Genomic DNA, 12,836 nt, shown 5'->3' with positions numbered 1-12,836 from the left:
CACCGCTGCCTCACAGCGCCAGGGACCCGGGTTTGTTTCCCGGCTTGGGTCACAGTCTGTGTGGAGTCTGCATGTTCTCCCCGTGTCTGCGTGGGTTTCCTCCGGTGTTCTGGTTTCCTCCCACAGTCCAAAAGACATGCTGGTTAGGTGCATTGGCCGTGCTAAATTCTCCCTCAGTGTAACTGGAGTGTGGCGACTAGGGGATTTTCACAGTAACTTCACTGCAGTGTTAATGTAAGCCTACTTGTGACACTAATAAAACTTTTTTTAAAACTTCAAAACTTTTGGAAGTCCAAACATGTATCTACTGGCTCCCCTTTATCCATCCTGCTTGTTACATCCTCAAAGAACTTGACCATTCATAAGGTCAGGAAGTCATTTTAAAATACTTTTTCTTCTGAGGTGTTGGGCCAATTGAATTTACTAGAGAGAAATTAGAACAATTTTTAAAACTACACCTTACAACAATTATAACCAACTCCATTCCAAAAATGAGTTTAAGATCTCATCTTTGGTTTATACACGAATGGTGGATTTTTCCCACTAAGTCCTGTTACCATTAGCTTCTCAGAAGAGAACATTACATAGACACCCAGATGTGCTGATTCGAGGCTTTTTCAACAGAGTGATTTGATAAAAGTGGAAAAAAGTCAGAAGCAAAGCAACCAATTTCTCAAATGATTTAGGTGACCTGGTAATTGGTAACAAATGCTAGACAACTGCAGCATGCACAATAGATTAGACATTCATCATATAAACTATTGGCTAGATTACTGCAATTACAGGCAGTGACATTTCTTGAATGATCTTGAAAGAATTTTCCCCATCTATTTTTCTTTAAAGTTTATTAGTGTCACAAGTAGGCTTACATTAACACTGCAATGAAGTTACTGTGAAAATCCCCTAGTCGCCACACTCCGGCGCCTGTTCAGGTACACTGACGGGGAGATTAGCATGGCCAATGCACCCTAACCAGCACGTCTTTTGGACTGAGAGAGGAAACCAGAGCATCCGGAGGAAACCCATGCAGACACGGGGAGAACATGCAGACTCCGCACAGACAGTGACCCAAGGCCAGGAATCGAACCTGGGTCCCCGCCGCTGTGAGACAGCAGTGCTAATCACTGTGCTCCTCTATGCTGGTTCTACTACAACCTAGGAAATGGATTGGCTGTATAAAATTTCAGCTCATGATCTTCCTCAATTCCCAAAGCCCCAAGTGGCAAACTATCATCAGCCTTTAAAGTAAAATTATACCTCTGTTCAGTAAGCAGAGGTTGGGTCTTCTCATTGTACCCAGTATGTTTACAATGTCTCCCAATGCCCAAGGTAGTATCAGTGAAAACAAGGAATTTAATGAGATCACTCAAAAGAAAATGTATCAAATTCTGAGACACAGCTGTTTTCCCCTGCATTATTAATACTGTACTAACATCCAGTTGTTTAATGGTTGCAGAAGAAACTTTGTTGTATATTGTCTCCATTTTTCAGATCAGAATCAGTAATTTTAGTCTCCAGTTTGCCTTCTTGACAGCTCAGAATACATGATAACTTACATGATGCTTAAATGCAAAAAATAATTACCAGATTAGTTTACAATCTGAAAATAAACCAAACTAAAAATCCATATGGCTGAAAAACATTTAATTTTCACGGTTAAGGGATGATTCACGAAACACTTTATAGATATAGAATGAATATATTGGAAAGGACCACCTTCTGTACAGACACAGAGACCATGATGGTCAGTAACTAATAGGAAACAACTATTGTCATCATTGGACATTCGACAGATATGCATCAGGAGATTGCCAGAAATTTAGCAAACGCGACCAGCTAAATCCCAAATTCAGCGTTTTAATACTTTGCTCAAGAGCTTTCTCGGTAAACAGCTGTCGCACACTGACATTTACAATACTGAAAGCACAATATTGATTTGATCTTTGAATGTAGATTAACTGATCCAGAATACTCACCCTCTGGCCTGTACTGTGCTACAATAGTGACAGCTTGCCCGGCATTTTTCAGTGCTGCTGCAGCCTGTTCATGGGTGGCACTCCGCAGGTCAATACCGTTCACCTGCATCAAAGACAGTCTACATTTAGAAGTGAACACTCAAGAAATTTTCCTGCATTTCTTTGACTCTCTCATGATTCAGCAAGTCCCTTTTCTCTCCAATATTCAAACAAACGCAGCATATGTGAATCACAATCATATGATTAAATTAGTTTTTAATGAGACAAAAGTTATTCATCTTTTACACATGACAGATTAATCTTCCCAAACACCGTTTTAGCACACTGTCCCCTATCGATGGAGTGCAAAGGGGGAGCAGCTTGAGATCAAAAAGAAAAATTGACTAATATTAACACATTTCTGAATTAGGAGTGGCAATGTCGAATGAGGATATGATCAATCTTGGTTGCAATTAAGTAATCTGTTAAACATTCAGTGTTGAGATTTAAAACATGAGCTAGATACAGGAATGTGCCTAGCCTTGCTGCTCCAGAGCTGAAGTCTGCGGGAGAGGAAATGAAGAAAGAGGAGAAATTGGTGTGAAGGGAATATGGTGTGCCTGCATCCTGCATTGATTTCTTCTTTGATTTGGATGCCTTTCAACTGACATCCAAAGTGTATAACAGGCGGCATGGTGGTTCGCACTGCTGCCTCAGTGCCAGGGACCTGGGTTCGATTCCCGGCCTTGGGTCACTGTATGTGCGGAGTCTGGACGTTCTCCCCGTGTCTGCCTGAGTTTCATCCAGGTGCTCCGGTTTCCTCCCACAGTCTGAAAGGCGTGCTGGTTAGGTGCATTGGCCGTGCTAAATCCTCCCTCAGTGTACACGAACAGGCGCCGGAGTGTGGCGACTAGGGGATTTTCACAGTAAATCCATTACAATGTTAACGTAAGCCTACTTGTGACACTAATAAGTGAAATAGATAACTGATCTGAGGAACCACCCACTTCAGCAATTCCTTAAAGTATTTCACGTGGATGGTGCTTTGCAAAAGATAGAAACCCGAAATGCCCATAAGGCACAGGATTGAAGCTGCGCAGATTGCCTTGAATAGAGCTAAGAAATTACTTTGCAATTTGGATTTTTAGGGGATTGGAGAAGTGGTTATGTGTTCAACAGTAAAAGCACTTCCCTGCTGCTTCAGCTATTCCATTTCAAGCACAACCATCAGCGAAAGGCACATTTTAATGATCTTCCAGTCTCAATTGGACATTGAATTAAGAACTGTCTCTTGTAGCTAAATGTGTTTTAAATTCCTCTAACTCTTGAGATATGCACTGCCATAACCAACACAGAAAGCACACTAAAGTTGCACTGTTTTACTTTTTCAGTCTCAAATTTAATGTGTTAATTTGAATTTTTTTTAAATTGTAGACTGGAAGCTGACATTACGATTATTGTTTTTTCCCCTCATAATCCAGTATTGTTCACTGCTGGTTCATAACATTAAATGCTAGTGGGGACCATTGCACTTTATACATAATTCCTATGCTTGTGGAGATCTATTAAAGAAAGATTAAATTGAGCAATAATGGTACATAATCTCATTCATGTGCAGAACAAACTTTGTGATGGGACTTTTCTATTTAATACAAACAGCAGAAAATTCCACGCAAACCGCTGTGTATACGGCTGTCATTGAGGTTTAATAGACATAAAAAAATAATGCGAGTTCACTGGGTTTGGGAAAGAGTTAAAATGGGCAGGCAGGCTCAGGAAAATAAGCTCAAGGGCGTGGTAACTCCATCAAATACACAAGGAGGTTTGAAACCTAGGCTACCATAGCAATTCAAACTTCTAAAGGGCAGAAGGACAAATCAAAGTATGAGACACTGTACCGAAATAATCCTGTCCCCTTTTCTTAATTCACCACTCAGGTCAGCTGGGCCTCCTGCCAATATGAAGGAAATAAAAATCCCTTCCCCATCTTCACCACCGACAATGTTAAAGCCCAGGCCTGTTGATCCTCGATGTAGCACCACCTTTCTGGGCTCCCTAGAAAGACAAAAGTAGTCAAAGAAGCAGCTAACCAAACAGTTAATTTCATAGAGAGCATTAACATTACAGCAAAATATGTTCTCCTGCATTGAGAAACATTTGCTGGACAAGGCTAAACATATGGTTAATGACTAGAGATTCTTAAAGCCCTCGCGGAATTAGACAAAGAGCTTCATATAGTGGGAGAGTTAATTTCAACAATTTGGTTCACTGGAGGTGGCTTCCATCTACACCATTCCTGCTTTTGGGGGCAGAAGGGAATGAGGAAAAGCTAAACAGATCAGTGAAAAATAAATGTGATTGAGCATTGCATTTTGCAGGTTAACAGAGCTGAAACTTGGCTTTTGCTGATATTGATTTGAAGACGTTAATTTAGCCATTACTCCTTTTGAAACTGAAGGTCCACCAATTGGAATAAATGGGACAATGACGCTTTTTAAAAAAATGCCAAAAAGCTGATGGGTGCTAGTTTTCTACATGTTGTTGTTTCATAGTCTTTTGGTCGTACAGAACTTGAGATTTGCTTCTCATACAGTATAAAGTTGTTTCCCCTCACGTTAGTATTCTTGCGATTGTCCCAATGAGCGCAAGACAAAAGAGCTTCAACAAAATGTATTTTTTTAAATAACAGGGTCAACATTTATTGCCCACCCCTAATAGCTCTCAAGAAGCTGGTGAGGAGACATTCTTGGACTGCTGCAGCCCATGTGACGTAGACACCTTAGTAAGTTCCAGGATTTTGACTCAATGACAGTGAATCATGAGGATGTAGTTTCAATAAAAGACAGTGTGTGACTTGGAAGTACCTTGCAGATGACTGCTACGTAGTAAATAGCAGACAGGCTTGAGAGAGTCAGGAGGCGAGTTATTTAGTACAGAATTCCCAGCCTCTTGAGCTCTTGTAGCCACAGGATGTGTGGGGTTGGAATGAAAACAGAAAATGCTGGAGCTAGCCAACAGATCAGGCAGCATCTGTGGTGAGAGAAACAGAGGTCAGGTCAGGTTTGACCTTGCAACTGAAGTGGAAAACGTTGGAGAAAAAGGGGTGGGTGGGACAAGGACAAAGGAAAACCTATAATAGGGTGAAGAACATGAGAGATTTAACTGATGGGAGAGTTAGTCTCCAGACCCAAAGAAAATGGTGGAGCAGGAAAAGAAACACAAACAAACAATAGGCCGAGAGCATGTGGCCTCCTCGCCAAAAGCAAAATAAGAGAAAACCCGAAACATGCAAAGAAAAAGGAAACAAAATTGGCGGAGGGGGGAGCGAGAACAGAGTTTCCAGTCGGGGATTGTGGAGTCTGGAAGGCTGTAAAGTGCCTAACGAGGTGCTGTTGCTCAGGCTTATGTAGAGTTTCACTGGAACAGTGCAGCAGGCCAAGGGCAGAGACGTCAGCTTGAGAGCAAGTCAAAGAATTAAAATGACAGGCCACTGGAAGCTCAGGGTCATGCTCGAGGACGAGGCATATAATTTGTTTCTGTCTTTCCTTTCTTGCCCATCACCATTCCCTTTGGCCCTGTAACATTCTTCTGTCATGCAATCTCTCCTGGCTTTCCACCCTACAGACCTTCCTTTGTCCTTGTCCCACCCACTCTTGAATCAAAAGCTGTTGTATCTATGACTTTTCACAACTTTGATGAAAGGACATCGACTTGAAATGTTAATGCTGTTTCTCTCTCCACGAGTGCTGCTTGACCTGAGTATTTCCAGCATTTTCTGCTTTTATTTCCGATTTCCAGCATCTGCAATATCCTGCTTTGTCCAGGTTGTGTGTTTGGTCGGGGGCGAGATCCAAGGTGTCGATGGTCGGTCCTTGCCGAGCCCCCTTCATGCTGACTCAGAAAGCTGACTGGAATTTCCGTGAGGCCTGTCGTTCAACCCCACAGAACTTCATAACACCAATTTGAGAGGCGGAAACCAAAATAGGGGCAGGGGTGGGGGGGTGGTCTCAAAGACTGGTAAAATAGGCCAAACATTTCGGCAGTATGCACTGAAGGAAGTCAAAGCAAAAATGTGATTGTTTACAGGAAGAAGCATTCTTGCATTTTTCCTTCAAGCTGCTGTTCAGGATGATCAACATCAGAGGGCAGCAAATTTCTGCATTATTGATCAAGTACTGCTCTATAAAAGTTAATGGCAATCCAACTAGAGCTTTCCAAAGATAAACAGATAGATGTAGGTCGATCAATCTTGGATACCCTCAGGCAGCCCCAAAGTGCTTTACCATCAAAGATATATCTTTGAAACATATCGCTGCTGTCACGTAGGGAAACACAGCAGGTATTCTGTGCATAGTTCAAAAAGTAATATGATACTGATCTTGTTGGTTGAAGGATAACTACTGACCGGGAAACAGTGGAGAACTTTCCTGCACTTCTTTGAAGAAGTTGTATGGGATCTTTTACATCCAGCTAAGAGGACAGATGCACACTCAACACATAATCGAATTCATCTGAAAAATGAAGTCTCCCTCAGTATTGCGCTGGGAGCGTCAGCCTAGGTTTGTGCACAAGTCTTTGGCCTAGGACTTGAGCCCACAATCTTCTGATCCAGATGCAAGACTGCTCCCCACCGAGCCATGGCTTACAACAGTCTTGCTAGCATCACACACTAAAACATGCGCCAGAACGTGGCGACTAGGGGATTTTCACAGTAACTTCATTGCGGTGTTAATGTCAGTCTATTTGTGACACTAATAAATAAACTTAAACTCCAAATCTTAAACAATTTATCTAACTGTGTAGTTCAAAACTAAATGGAAGATTAGGAATTACATTTGTTTCAGCGACCTACTGCGCGTCAGGTAAGCTTTGGTCATAAATTGGGTCTCAATGGCTCTTCCATTGAAGCAGGAGCTCGTGTTACTACCACCCAAGGTCCGTGACATTCTTCTTGCTCTCTGCAATCTCAGTTCAGGTGGGCAATGGGATAGTTTACAATGATTGTGCTTCCCTTCTGATGCCAATAAAAGAAAATCAGTCCAATAAGAGGACTCCCCAACTTCAATGAAATAAATTCCCATCATGAGAACGTGAACTTGGACATTAACTGTCTACGTTTAGCGAATAAACTCGTGCTGAGTTGATGATATTTGATAATCTGCACTAATCTTCCCAAAAAATACTGGCTAACCTATATATAAACAAGCAAAAACAAACCCTAATCCCAAACTGAGGTTACACGGGGCATTCAAAAGTGCACAAGCCATTAAATGAATGAATATCCTTCAGATACAAACACATAACAAAAATAACCAGCACAAGCTGCATCAATTTTATTCCATTTAAATTATACTCCCCCTCATTAGTTTTTGTTCAACAGCATTTCAATTCCCACTTATTGTATAACATATCATGCCAAGTGACTATATATAAAAGCATATGTACACTTATTTCAGCTGTGCTAAGTACAGCTCCAACTGGATTCCTGGCATAATATATTTAAATTTATATTTAAATATTAATGAGCCCGGGACACAATCGTCCGGACTGGAGGATGGCAGATCTCTCTGTACTGTCTGCACTTGCACAGTACACTGAGATCAACGCATGCGCAATGGCGCACTCTAAATGTGAGCAGCTGGCTTTTCGGTGAGAAAAAACAGGGTATAATCTCAGCATAAGGAGTGGCCCATTTAAAATGGAAATGAGAAGGAGTTTCTTCATTCAGAGTGCAGTGAATCTGTGGAATTCTTTACCGCAGAGAGCTGTGGAGGCTGGGTCAGTAAGGGAATCAAGAGTTATAGGGATAAGGTGAGGAAGTGGAGTTGAGGATTATAATCGGATCAGCCATGATCCCATTGAATGGCAGAGCAGACTCGATGTGCTGCTATGCCTTATAAGCCTCCCTGCAGCTGAGAGCAAACTCTCCTTCATTCCATTCTGCAGCAAGGTTAGCTTGCACTCTGCAGCTATGTTGATTCAAATAATTCATACCCATCAGATAAAAGTGGAAATCAAACCTAGCCAGCAGACTCTTCTCATAGCTGCGAGGCAGAGAACATTTTCAGAAGAAGCTGAATTTCATTCCCAGACTACGAGGTTTCACATGACACTCCAAAGTACATAAGCCATTAAATGCAAGGACATCAAAACACATCAAAAATAATTTGCACTTGTACAGTACTTCACAGCATAGTAAAGATGCTTCATTGGAGCATCAGACACAAAATGGTAATGGGCCAAAGCAAGGGGCATTAGGACAGGTAATTTGGTTAAAGAGGTGGGTTGTAAAGAGGGTTTCAAAATATCAGAGTTGGACAGGAAAACCCAGAGGCAGTTTGAGGGCTGCCAGTGATGGGATGGACAAGAAGTCAGAGTTAGAGGAATGCAGAGTTCTTGTACAGTTGAAAATTACAGACATGGGGAGTGCCAATATAAACATGGGGATGAGAATCTTAAGATGGAAGTGTTAAATGGATCCACGCCAAATTACAAAGTCCGAAACAGGACAAAATAGGTTTATTCACAGGATCTCTGCCTCTCAACTACGAACGGCATTCCAGCTGTGTTCTGAGTTCTTAATCTAACAACATCCATTGCCTGTGTATGTTTCACATCATAATCAACCATCATCAACAGTTGGGGATAAAATCCAATACAAGTCAGTGAGCATTGGGGCAAAGGAGGAATGAAACTTCATAGAATTCCTACAAAGGAGGAGGTTGTTATTCGCCCCATCGACTCTCTGGAAGAGCATCTTACCCAGCGGGCTCATTCTCCCACCGTATCCCTGTAACCCTGCGCATTTACCATGGCTAACCCACCTAACCTACATATTTTTGGAGTGTGGGAAGAAATCAGAGCAGCCGGAGGAAACCCACGCAGACACGGGGAGAACATGCAAACTCCACAAGACAGTTACCCAAGGCCGGATTGGAACCCGAGTCTCTGGCACTGTAAGGCAGCAGCACTAACTACTGCGCCACCGTACCGTCCAAATGTAGGTGGAGGAAACAGGGAACAGAATTTTGGATGAGTTTTAGCTTACGGATGGTCGAAGGGAAGAGGCTGGCTGGGAAAGCACTGAAAGAGTGAAACGTGAAGAAAATCAGTCTGAGGATTTAACGTAAACCATTTAGGACGGAGGTGAGGAGACATTTCTTCACCCAGAGTGGTGAGCCTGTGGAATGTAGTTGATGCCAAAACATTGAATGCATTCAAGAGGCGGCTGGATATAGCACTTGGGGCGAATGGGATCAAAGGTTATGGGGAAAAAGCAGGATTGGGCTATTGAATTAGATGATCAGCCATGATCATAATGAATGGCGGAGCAAGTTCGATGGGCCAAATGGCCTCCTCCTGCTCCTTTCTTCTAGATTTCTATGTTTCTATGAAACAAAAGTACAGATGAAAGATCCAGCAGGAGGTATGACATAATGATTAGCACTGCTGCCTCACAACGTAGTGACCCAGGTTCGATTCCCAGCTTGGGTCAGTGTGTGTGTGCGGAGTCTGCACGTTCTCCCCGTGTCTGTGTGTGCTTCCGCCGGATGCTCCGCTTTTCTCCCACAGTCCAATAGATGTGCCGGTTAGGTGGACTGGCCATGCTAAATTCTCCCACAGTGCACCCAAACAGGTGCTAGAATGTGGCGACTAGGGGATATTCACAGTAACTTCATTGCAGTGTTACTATAAGCCTACTTGTGTCACTAATAAGCAAACTTCTTTAAACTATAAACTTCTTGTTCAGACAGGGCATCATCATAGGCGGTGAAGTTAAGCAGTTTTGGTGGTTGAGAGAAAACAAAATTTAAAGCTCAGGACAGGGTCAGATAGAACATCAACAAGTTACACCAAGTTAAATTTATATAGCACCTTTAGCATAATGAAACATCCCAAGATACTTCTCAGGAGAGTTATAAAACAGATACCGAGGAGGTGGTCAGACAACCAAAAGCTTCGCCAAACAGGTAGGTATTAAGGAATGTCGTAAAAGAGAAAACTGAGGCATCAAGGCAGAGGGAGGGAATTCTAGAGCTTGGAACCTAGGCAGCTGAAGGCACGGCAACCAACAGTAGAGCGATTAAAATTAGGGATGCTCATGGCGGCAGAATTAGAAGAGTTCAGATATCTTGTAGGGTTAGAGGAGATGACGAAGATAAGGAAGGACAAATCCATGGAGGGATACGAAAACCAGGACCAGAATTTTAAAATCAGGATGTTGCTTGAGTGGGAGCTGATGAAGGTCAGTGGGCACAGAGCTGATTGGGGAACGGGACTTACTGTAATTTGATTTGATTTATTGTCACATGTATTAGCATACAGTGAAAATTATTGTTTCTCGTGCACTATACAGACAAAACGTAACATAGATAGAGAGGGAAAGGAGAGAGTGCAGAATGTGGTGTTACAGTCATAGCTAGGGTGTAGAGAAAAATCAACTTAATACGAGGTTGGTCCATTCAAAAGTCTGATGGTAGCAGGGAAGAAGCTGCTCTCGAGTTGGTTGGTACGTGACCTCAGACTTTTGCATCTTTTTCCAGACGGAAGAAGGTGGAAGAGAGAATGTCCGGGGTGCATGGGGTGGTTGATTATGCTGACTGCTTTTCCGAGGCAGCAGGAAGTGTAGACAGAGTTAATGGATTGGAGGCTGGTTTGCATGATGGACTGGGCTTCGTTTACGACCCTTTGTAGTTTTTTGCGGCCTTGGACAGAGCAGAAGTCATACCAAGCTGTGATACAACCAGAAAGAATGCTTTCTATAGTGCGTCTGCAAAAGTTGGGGAGAGTCATAGCAGATATGCCAAATTACCTTAGCCTCCTGAGAAAGAGGTATTGGTGGTGGGCTTTCTTAACTGTAGCATAAACGTGGAGGGTCCAGGACAAGTTGAAGGTGATATGGACACCTAGAAATTTGAAGCTCTCAATCATTTCCACTTCGTCCCGATTGATGTAGGCAGGGGTATGCCTTCCACTATGCTTCCTGAAGTTGATCATCATCTCCTTCGTTTTGTTGACATTGAGAGAGAGATTATTGTCATCGCACCAGTTCACCAGATTCGCTATCTCTGACCCACTACAGTGGCATCATCAGGTAGTATTTTCCATGACCTCTAGCTTAGAGTGTGTGGAATGGGGGAGACCAGCCAGGAGTGCACTGGAATAGCTGAGTGTAAAGGTAACAGAGGCTTAAAAGTGAGGGTTTCGGCAGCAGCTCAGCTGAGCCAGGTCAAAGATAAGATTACAGAGGTGGAAATAAGTGGTCTGAAGAGAAGGCACGATGAGGTTGGAAACTCATCTCAGGAGCAAATATGACAGCAAGATCGCAAACTGATTGGCTTAATCTCAAACAGTTGCTAAATAGTGTGGTTCAGCCTGAGGCAGTAGCCACAATGAGGGATGGAATCAGTGGGAATAGGGAACGCACGACCACTACCAGAAACCCACTTTTTCAACACTACTATCAAATACAAAAGTCAAACCTCTGCCAACATTAACATCTCATCAGCGTTAAGGTGTGACACAGCATTGCAATGTGCAAAGGTCTCAAAAAAAGCAACTATAAATCCCCTTTCGAGGAATATAAGAAGAATCAACTGACAGTACAGATACACCTTTGTAATCTTTCTAGGGGATGGAAACCACTTACTTTCTCTACAGGCAATCGTCACAGCATCATCGACATTCCTTTTTACCTTCCGAACTTTAGATCACAACAATCTGCAAGCCAGCCAAATTCTGATTATCACAGGTCAGCTTTCTTCCCCTTCACTGATCCCAAAAACTCAGAATTGAAATGATCAATGGGACAAGACAGCTTGACCACTATCACATAGTGGATGAATTGCCTTTATATGCACTGCAATATCTAATGTCTAATGCAGCTGACTCCAGGGAATCCCATTATCTGATTCAAGCAATGCAATCTATTTAGTCATCTTCAGTCTATATAATCACCGTTCAAGGCAGAACACTTCAACCTGTGATCCTGACACAAGCATAAACAATTCCCTACTCTCAGCTGTTTCCATTGCTCAGCATTTCTCCACATAGTTATATCCAGAAAGAGCTGGCCATCCATCAACTTAATAGGCTCTTATAAAAGATTCCATTCTCTTTTTAAAGTGGTAGTAGAGCCTTCTGCCTTCTCAACCGGTCGGTCTGGCATTTTCTTCCTCGTCTCCTTAGTCTTGTTGCCACTCTGCCCAGCTTCTAAAGCCTCTGAAAACCGATTTGGTTCAGCCTGCTTCTCATTTCACCCCTCCTTTCTTATCAGTCTCATTGGTGTAGCCACTCTGAACTTTTGGACACGTGAAGAGCAATATAAAAGCACAACTTTGTTTGTGGCTCCAAAGCTCTAGGGGGCGGCTTGGTGGCACAGTGGTTAGCACTGCTGCCTCATAGCACCAGGGACCTGGGTTCGATTCCGGCCTCGGGTGACTGTCTGTGTGGAGTTTGCACATTCTGCCCGTGTCTGCGTGGGTTTCCTCCAGGTGCTCCTGTTTCCTCCCACACCCTAAAGATGTGCGTGTCAGGTTGATTGGCCATGATAAATTGCCTCTTAGTGTCAGTGGGATAAATAGGGGTTGGTATGGACTCGATGGGTCGAGTGGCCTCCTTCTGCACTCGAGGGATTCTATGATTTTTTTAAAAATAGAAAGCTTTCTCCCCCTGGCCTTCTGAAGCCACGGCTTCCTTGCCAACTGTAGTGGCTCCACCATTACCCCAACTGAGATCAACCTACTCAGCATGAACAAAAGCAAAATACAGCAGATGCTGGAAATCAGATATAAACACAATAGTGAAATTACTCAGAGAAACAAAGTTAACACGTCAGGCTGACAACGTATCTATTGTGATAGGATGGAAGGCAGGAATGAT

General features: G+C 42.9%; 1 protein-coding gene across 6 annotated transcripts in view; it reads right to left on the bottom strand.

Moving 5' to 3' along the window:
- Positions 1-4,006, bottom strand: part of LOC144488343 (disks large homolog 1) — a 61,182-nt gene extending 57,176 nt beyond the window's left edge. For all 6 annotated transcript variants that reach the window (XM_078206396.1, XM_078206428.1, XM_078206420.1 and 3 more), the window contains exons 1-2: positions 3,854-4,006; positions 1,977-2,079 (exon numbers count right to left, since the gene is read on the bottom strand). The gene's annotated coding sequence lies outside the window, so the exon portion shown is untranslated. The remainder of the gene's footprint in view (positions 1-1,976; positions 2,080-3,853) is intronic.
- Positions 4,007-12,836: the final 8,830 nt, after the last annotated feature.

The sequence above is a fragment of the Mustelus asterias genome, chromosome 3 (genome assembly GCF_964213995.1).
Source record: "Mustelus asterias chromosome 3, sMusAst1.hap1.1, whole genome shotgun sequence".
NCBI classification, from domain to species: Eukaryota; Metazoa; Chordata; class Chondrichthyes; order Carcharhiniformes; family Triakidae; genus Mustelus; species Mustelus asterias.
Note: the sequence above shows the minus strand (reverse complement) of the source record. Positions and strands in the feature narration are given on the sequence as shown.